Raw genomic sequence first — 10,074 nt, 5'->3', positions numbered from 1 at the left:
AGGCATGCATCGATATGCAAAAGTTCCGTAGGGACATGTGAATGATGTCTTTTCTTGGTCTTCGGGTGCTATCGCTATTTGAAAGTAACCTGAAAAACCATCTAAGAAACAATAAAATTTGTGACCGGATAATCTTTCTAACGTTTGATCAATAAAAGGTAAAGGAAAGTGATCTTTCCTTGTTGTCTCATTTAATCGATGATAATCTATACATACTCTCCATCCTGTGACGGTTCTTGTTGGTATTAATTCATTTTTCTCGTTAGTGACCACCGTCATACCTCCTTTCTTAGGAACTACTTGAACGGGACTTACCCAAGGACTATCGAAAATTGGGTAAATGAGTCCTGCATCAAGTAATTTGATGACTTCATTTTTAACCACTTCTTGGACATTTGGATTTACTCTACGTTGACCGATTTATAGTCATAATTCATTAAAATTTTTGCGTGCACATGGAAGGGCTTATTCCTTTAATATCTACAAGCTTCCAAGCGATCGCGTTTTTGTGTTTTTTTCAAAAGTGTGATTAATTTTTCTTTTTCTAAACTAGTTAATTTTGATGAAATAATTACAGGTAACTTACCATCTTTGTCGAGAAAAGCATATTCCAAACCTTTCGGGAGTTCTTTGAGCTCAAGTGGTGGGTCTTTAGGAGACTCCTTATTTATTTGCTCCATTTGATCAAGAACCAAAAAGCTTTGTTCAATGGTGACCTCTTCTTCAACAAAGTGGCTGATTTCTTCTCTTGTATCGGGTGGCTCATCTTCATCTTCAATTAGGGGGTCATCATTGCCGAATGGATATTTCATTGAATGCTCAAGATCGACACTTCTTTTGAATGCCCCTAATTGAATCGGCAGATTGTTATGCTTTCGATTTTTTAAAGCTTCGTGGGTTTTTACAAAAGGTCGTCCCAACACTAGCGGAGCATCATTAAGGATAACGAAGTCAGTTGGGATTACCATTTGATTTGCTGGGACTAACACATCTTTAACTACTCCCATTGATTTTATTGTTTTCTGATTAGATAGAAAAATGGGTATTTGAAGTGGAGAAAAATCACTAATACTTAATTTTTCGAAAATGTAGTTTGGCATTATATTAACACATAGATCTTTATCAATTGTAATATTACTAATAAAGGAATTTTGAAAGAAACATGGAACCGGTGTAATGTTAATTTCAAATGGGTCATCTTTTATAAGCGTAGTTTGATCATTTGTTAACTTAATGCTTACCATTTCGTTAATTTTAGTGTTAGTGTTTAACTCTTTTAAAAACTTAGCATGAGTAGGTACCAAACAATGATTTTCGAAAGAAGGTGACAAGAGATTAATTTCTTGAAAATTAGACTTTTCTTGAATTTTAACGTTATCAGACTCACCTTTTTCATTATTTAACTCATGTGTCATTTTTCACTTACCTGTTCTTCCATTTTTACCTCTTCAACTATCTCTTCTTTATTACATGTTAATTATTCCCTTGTGTGGGCTTCTTTTATATAGCGCTCGATAGTTTTAAGGTGTTCTATTATCTTTTCGGCTATGGGTGAGATAGTTGGTGGTTCGTCAAAGTGAGTGGAATACGTATCCTCAAAGCTTGAATTCGGAAGTTCAATCCTTGGTTCCTCATAATACTCATATGAGGTAGATGGTTCATACCATTGTTCCTCATTGTAAGTATATGATGGATAAGGGTCGTAACTTGGTTCTTCATAATACTCATATGAGGTGGGTTGTTCACGCCATGGTTCCTCATAGTAAGTATATGAAGGTGGAGGCTCATAACTTGGTTCCTCAAAGTATGAGTAGGAAGGCTCATACCTTGGTCCATCAAGATACGAGTATGAGGGAGAAGGTTCATACCTTGGCTCTTCATAGGATGTGTATGAAGTGGATGGCTCGTACCTGGGCTCCTCATAGTATGTGTACGAAGGGGATGGTTCAAAGAGGTCACAATATTGTACCGAATGAGGGTTACCACAAATGGTACAATATTCTTCCCTATAATCATCCTCCTCATAGTGGTAGTTGTAACCTCCTGAGTATTGATCCATAAGCATCACTCGGCAGATCACAACAGAGTCTCGGGACCTGAAAGCAAAAATAAAAACGGAAACAGAGGCTGAGGCTGAGCACGGCCCCGTGTTCAATGAGCACAGCCCCATGGTCAGGTTTTGCATCTGGGCGTTTTGAAAAATGCGACTGGTTTGGTTCAGCACGGGGGCGGGTTCAGCGAACACGACCCCGTGTTCAAACTCTGTATCTGGGAGTTTTGTAAATTTTATGCAGCACGGGGGTGTGTTCAGTGGGCACGACCCCGTGTTCAGTCTACTGTAATGCAAAAACTACCTAAAGATATAAAAATGTGCGCGCATTTTTAAAAAGGTTTTGAAAAACGACCCGGCCATCGATTTTAAGCTTTCTTAAAATCCTTGTGTCCCCGGCAACGGCGCCAAAAACTTGATGTGTGTCAAGTGTAATATATTTTTATTAATCTTGTAAGCCCATTTTACACATTAGTCAAGTTTTAAATTTATAAAACACGATATTCTACTAACACTAAACACACATATGGGCAAGTGCACCCATCGTGAGCGTAGTATAGCGTTGGTAAGATACCGAGGTCGTCCAAGGACACAAGATCTTTTATGTTGGTGCAGTCATCTGTCGTCTCATCTGTCGTCTTCGTCTTATGTCGAGTCTGGGTTACGTTGCGGATCTGATCAAGAGTTATGTCATCATCTTTAATGATGACATCACAATAGTGACATCATCCTTGCATCATCTCACATAAGACAAAAGTTAATTAGGTCCAATGAGATGCTTATGTTTGAAAGGTCCAATTACAAGGTTTCGCTTGAAAATCAGAATATTATATTGAAGGGTTTCGCTTGAATGTTAAGTAGGTGTTTCGCTTGAGATGTCATAGGGTTACTTCAAGCGAAACCTAGGATTCTATAAATAGGGTAGTTGTGTTATCATTTGTAACAGAATTTGCCAAGTGATACCGAGGTGCTGCCGGTATTTCCTCTCATTGTAAACACTGTTATTTGAATATACAGGAGGATTAAAGTGTGAATCAAGCTGTTTTTACATCTGTTTCTTAGTTTCCGCCTCTGAAACGGATTTGAGCTCTTTCGAACGACTCGTTTAGGTCACGATCCGATCCTACAATTGGTATCAGAGCTCAGGAGGAAGAGATTTCGCAAAAACAGCTCGTTTTCATCACCTTTTCTGTTTCTACACCATTCTTTTTCAAAAATTAAAATTTTTCACGGATAAAATCGGCTCAAATTCACACATCTTGTGCGTAATCATGTATTAACAAAACCTGGAAAATTTCAGAACTAAAATCGGCTTAAAATTGATTCAAAATTGAACTTTCGCTTGAAAGTTGTTCGTTCTTTGCTGACATCATGCTAGCTTTCGCTTGAAAAGTTCACATAGTTCCGCTTGAAAAACCCGACCTTTCGCTTGTATATTAACACAGTTTCGCTTCTATGAGCATGATAAACATGGTTTCGCTTGATTGACAAGATGTTTCGCTTATCTGGACATTCTAAGTGACCTTTCGCTTATTCGGTATAATTGGTTCCGCTTTTTATTTCAAAACAAGTTTCGCTTATGGTGGTTTCGCTTATGGGTCCAATCACATATTCATATTAATAAAATTGTTGTCAGACCCATCACGTGAATATAAGGTCCAATCAGTTGTTTCGGTAATAAAGTTATTGGATTAGTAAAAGATAGGCCCAATCAAAGCGTGTGCATGTGAATGAATTTTTTAATTGGCCCAATTATATTTGCTAAGTGTGAAGTGTCTGATGTTTTTAATTTTTGTCAAATCAGTAACTAGTTGGTCAAATCGAATTGTGTTGTGATTTGCTAGTTGTCGAGGTTGTCAGTTGGTTGGGATAAGATACCACATGCTTGTGTCGGTTTGCATTTTGATAAATGATAAAGATGTGTAAGTCAGTTATAAAATCAAGTATCACAGGTCTCGAGATATAGAGATTCGGTTTACATGTGATAACCTTTTAGAGGTCAAATAGAATTGTTTTGATATTAAGGGTTGTCGGGTTGTATGTGAATTCATTTGAGTTGTGTCAGGCACATGTGATTTGTTCTTGGCTCATTATACAATTTATTGAGACAATAAATCTTTGCAAGTATCATTGAATGGCCCAATCATAGTTAAAGGTCACAGTTTCGGCCCAAGTCATAGTGTCAGCCCATGTTATTTCATCTTGTTTGAGGCCCAAAGTGTTGACGGGATATTGAAGTTTGAGGCCCATTTGATTTAGTTCATTAGTTTCAGATTGCGAAGTCATTTGAAATCATAGTTTGAAAGTGAATTCTGTGTCACACGGTTTGAATTTGATCCCAGTTTACAAGAGGTGGTTCAGTCCCAGGTCGTGTGGATTCGTCAGGTCGGTTGGAAGTTGGGCAAGGTCGTTTGAAAGTCCATTAGTTCGTACGTAGTGAATCTGGTCATACGTAATTTGATCCGGGTCATAGCAGTCTGCACAGTGTGTCAACTTTCAGTCCGCACAGAATATTCACCAGTTCAGTACCAGTTCGTTTCTAATAATTGATAAGTCTTTAATCTGATCATTTTGTTTGTGTGTTGTCAGGTGTTTCCCGAAGTATCATCTGATTTTTGAAACATGGCTGAAGAGTTCTACAATGCGTTCGCGACACTCGTTGCCCCTGTAACAGCTGCTGAAGCTTTGTATAATGAGAATGAGACTGGAACTCATCAAAAACCACCAAAACTCAGGTTGGAAAAACCGATTCGAGAACTGGGTTCAAGCTTACAGATTCGATGCTTGGTGTTCTTTACTAAAAGATTATGAGAAACCAAAGAATGAACGTGGATTAGAGAAGGGTTTTAATGATTTTACGGAAGCTGACAAGTTGAAATACACAAGTGAAAAGATGATGATCAACATTCTTCAGCAAGCTGTTAAAGAAGATATTTTTGTGTTACTTCAACATAACGGAACAGCTAGATCCATCTGGGAGGCTTTGATTCAGAAATTCAGAGGGAGTGCTGATATGATCAAAAACAAAAAGGCATTATTGAAGAAATCGTTTGGCATGTTTACAGCTTTCGACCATGAAACTACAAAACAAACCATTAATAGGTATTGTCATCTGGTATTGGAAATGGGTAGATTGGACATCAAGAAAGAGGACGATGAGTGGGTCGAAAAATTAGCTGAGGCGTTACCATAGCATAAGTGGGGAACATATTTGATGGTTGTGAAACTTATGAGAAAGTTCGAAAGCATGAATTTGGCTCAGTTTATTCAGAAGATCGAAGAGCAGGAGCTGGATATTCAAAAGACAGCTATCATGACAAATCCAAATGCAAAGCAAGATGTCAGTCTGTACTATCGAGGGAACAAGTTTGAGGCCACTCCCAGTCAAAGTCCAAAGATTAGTACTGCATTCAGTGCTGATGGTTCTGCAAGTCCAAATGCAAGTACTACAACTCAAAGTGGTGGATCTACTTCATCATTCTCAAGCTTTGATCCAAACAGCAACACACCTAGCCCTCAGAAGCAAAATTCTACAAATCTACAGTGTAATGTGACCTTGAACATTCAGAATGGTCAACATCTTTCTCCTGAGGTGGCAAAGCAACACATGGCATCTCTTGTCGCCATGTTACAGTCGTATGAAAGTTTGATTGCTGGAAGAATTGGTAATCCAATGCTCACAAAGGAAGATTACGACCAAATCGATGCAGAAGAGCTTGAGCTGATGGATGTGAAGTGGTGCTTAGCTAGTGCCTGCAGGAGAGCTGAAAAATTTCAACAGATTACTGGCATAGACGAGTTTCGAGGAATGGCTACATCTCCACTTGGTTTTGACAAGTCAAAGGTTACCTGTTTTCCGATGTAAAGGAAAGGGTCACTTTAAACGGGAATGTAAAAACCAAGAGTCAACTGGAAGTCAAGAAAAGAGCAATTATTATCAGAAATCAATTTTTCATCGAATCGATCAAAAACCTCAACAAAAGGAACCGCAAACTGCTCATGGGAAAATGATTGAAGAAGCCAATAGGAAAGCTTATTATGGGATAATAGACCAAAGTGATGAGGTTGTTGCACAGGGGTTTAGCTGGGATAAGTATATACCTAGTGGAACTAAACCAGATGTGGCATTAGTTACCAGGATTCTGGATCAAAATGAGGATTGTCAGAAAAGGATTCCTATATTTCCAGATCTTGGAAGTGATGTTGATACGGATGATGAGGAAGAGTATCTTAACAAATGTAGAAAAAGCATTGATCCTGATAGTTTTAATTTTTTCTATGCAGATAAAGTTGAGATGCTGAATCAGAAGAAGATTGCTCGATTGCAAAGAGAGCTAGAAGCAGCAAAGCTACTCGCTAATGAAAAGGCGAAGACTAAAGCTGTTCAAACAAAGGATGAAGCAGCTGCTGAGATTGCAATAGAGAAGATTGTTGAAGTAGAGAAAGTAGTGGAGAAAATTGTCGAAGTCGATAAATTCGTGGAAATTGAGAAAATAGTCGAAGTAGAAAAGATTGTCGAAAAGATTATTAAGGTCGAGAAACTTGTAGAAGTTGAAAAGACTGTCGAAGTCGAAAAAATAGTTGAAAAAATGGTTGAAGTTACTAAGCCTTGTGAGAAATGTTCAGAATCTGCAAAGACTGTGATGAGAAAGACAAAAAGATTGCTGAGTTAGAGAAAATGAAGGAAGATTTACTGTCTGATGTGAAGTATGTTGAAGAGTCATACGATGTACTGAACAGGACAGTTGACAGTTTGAAAAGAGCGAATGCAGAAATTGAGAAGGCAAATGACAAGATGAGTGCAACTTTAATGACAAAGCAAAGTGTCATCAATGACTATATTGAAGACTGTGCTAATTTGAAGAAGGAGTTGGAACTTGAGAGAATCGAGAGTGAAAGGATCAATAGATTGTTGTTGAGTTATACTACTTGTGATTATCTGATTGATCGTGTTTATCCTACTGTCGCAGGTCTTGAAGCTTTCAAGAAGAAAGAAAAAGAAGAGGATACTGGTAAGAAACCAAGTGTCAAGTATAATAGATGTCCACCTCCTATCTTTGAGAGTTATTCCCCCAGGAAACCAAATGAGGAACAAGTAGACAAGGCTCTAAACATCAAATTAAAGTCTGAAATCACTGATGAATTACCAGACAATATTGATGTCACATTCACAGCGTCTGACACTGATCATGAGTCTGAGTTAGTTAAGAGAGTTGTCGATCAGGTGTTGGATATGGATGAAGAGTCAAAGTTGGAGTCTAAGTCAGATAGTTCGAGTTCGTCTAAGAAAAGTCCGAGTTCGCCTGTTAAGAGGGTTTACAATAAAGAATTCTTGTTATCAAAATCTAATTTGAATGACGAATCAATCAAAGTAGCATATACATTGAATGATTCAGACAAATTATATTCTGATGAGGAATTTCCAATAAGAAGTGTCAAAACTGAAATGATCAAACAGGTTTTCAAATTAACAGAAATTAATATTTCCGAAATAAAAGATGTAAATCTTACTGAAAAACCTAAAAAGTACACTTCAAGAGTTCAACAGAGATTGAACAAGAAAAAGGGTTATGGTTATGGTTCAGGTTATCGAAAGAAACCAAACCATAATGGTAATCTCAAAAAAAAGGTCTTGGTTTCAATTCTTCAGAAAATTATAAAAATCAGAAAACTTATAATCCAAAAACAAAATTTGTTTCAGGAGGAAGTTCAGAGGATGAACAGAAGAAACCGTTCTGGAAACAATTGAATCAAGAGTTTCTTGCTGAAGTAATGAAGAATGTGAGAAAATCTGCTCAAAGAGTTGACAGAAGAACCTGTTTCAAATGCCAAGAAGTTGGACACATAGCGTGGAATTGCCCCAAGACCAACTACCAAAAACAGGGAGTTTCTTCTAACTCTGTTTTGAGAAAAACTTATGTTGATAATAAAGAACAATCTGTAAAAATTGTTAAAAAGTTTGAAAATTCTACTTCTGAGGAAGGAGAAAGTTCAAAAAGGTTTTACAAAAGAAGAGGTGATTTAAGTAAACAAAAATGGGTTGTTAAATCTGAGAGTAATTCTGACAATGAATCTGATTCCATAAAATCAGAGGAGTTATTGGTTGATAAAAAGATTGTGAATTCCGTTCCAGTGGTGAACGATGAGAATTTTCCGTCACTGTCAAAGGAAAATTTGATGAAGAAAGTTGGAAAGGTTGAGATCTCAAATCAATTCTTCGCTGATAAAGGAGAATTTGATGTTGAGAAGGCTTTCAACGGGAAAGTCAAACACATTTTTGGGAAGATGGTTGATAAGAAGGTAAAGGGTGCTAAAGAATTTTATAAATCAAAATGTTGGTGGGACAGATGTGTTCCAAAGTCACCCAAGGTTGGTGAGGCTTGGGTGGATATTATGTTTGAGTAAAACACCGGACTTGCCGGAGATCCGAAGTTTATATCGTGGATCAGGAATCGGCATCTTTCATGTTTAATTAGGATGATTTGAAAGTGTTTGAAATTGTTAAAACTTTACAGAATAAAGGACTATGCCGGAGATCCCAAGTTGGTAATCGTGGATCAGGAATCGGCATCTTTCATGTTTAATTAGGATGATTTGAAAGTGATTGAAATTGTTAAAACTTTACAGAATAAAGGACTATGCCGGAGCTTCCAGGTTGGTAAGCGAGGAGCAGGTATCGGCATCTTTCTTGAGGAATTTATTACGGTAATGTCAATCATGCAAACGGTAAAAAGGTTTGTTTATATTTGTTTACAAGTGGTTAGAAGATTTGATTGTGCATAACTTGTGCATATGGTAAATCAAGGACATTAATTTGTACTTGCATTTTCCTACAAGTGATTGAGAGACAAGATGATGAACCACATCCCCGAACTTAGTATTGATATACCTACAAGTGGTAAAATCAACCAAACTTATTTTCCGAAACAATCATTTTGATTAAAACAAACTTAAGTGTTTTGAAATCTAAATGAGAAAATAGTTTGTTGATAGGGGGAATTCTGATTGTTTATGCCAAGTGAATGGCGAATTGATGCGATTTGATATCGGTTGTCATGTTTCTGTATAGTTTGTTTTCAATTTTCGTTAATGTGTTTGCATTTTAGGGGGAGTAGAAAATTTTCAGAAAATCCAAAAACATTAGAAAATTTGAAAAAGACAAAAACATGATAAAAACCAAAAATGAGTTTGTTGTGAAAAAGAGGAAATGATAGTAGATCAGCGGACTATCACAACATGCTAAAGAATTGGAAAGTTTAAAAGTGATAAACAATCTTACTGTATATGTGTCAGTAGATTTTTGCACATTTAGTAGATTGTGACGAGATATAAACCGTAAAAATTCAAACTTTCTTATTCTGTGGGTAACAGCTTCTTGGATATATAGGTAACCCCTGAAATCTTGTTTGAAAGATCCCTTATTCTGAGATACTAGATCTTTATGCTCAGTGGTATCTGGGGTATTATCCCGGGACTTCTGCTGTACGGAAGTACTGACCTAGTCCCCGGATAATACTTTCTGCAAATGCTTGAAAAAGTGCCGCCCTCAGCAAATCGATGAAACAATAAAATTGATTGTCATTGCTGTTGTAAAAAAGATCCTCTAAAGGGGACCCACCAAAAGTCGAGCCGTCATCTCTCTGCTGAACGGAAGTTCTGACCTGAGCTCTCACGGTTTCGCATCTAACCCTTTACAGATATCATCTGTGGTATACTCACCTGTAAGACTGAATATTGGGATCTGGATACGGGAGTATATTCAAGTAGTGGGACACACGGATGAGTTTTAGTTTCTAAGACATTAATATCGTATCTCGGATCAGTTGAACGTTGTGTGAAAATTTAAGCGGATCAGTATACTGACAATCTAGGTAAATTGTTTAAAACTTAAAATGAAATCAAGCTTCCGAGTGCTAAACATGATGAACAGATTTTCAACAACTGGTGTTGGAGAGCTAATTTTCAAAATTCCGAGTGCTAAACATGATGAACAGATGGTTTGGGAGAGTGTGTCGTTTTGAAAA

This window comes from Helianthus annuus, chromosome 15, assembly GCF_002127325.2.
Source record: "Helianthus annuus cultivar XRQ/B chromosome 15, HanXRQr2.0-SUNRISE, whole genome shotgun sequence".
NCBI classification, from domain to species: domain Eukaryota; kingdom Viridiplantae; phylum Streptophyta; class Magnoliopsida; order Asterales; family Asteraceae; genus Helianthus; species Helianthus annuus.
Note: the sequence above shows the minus strand (reverse complement) of the source record.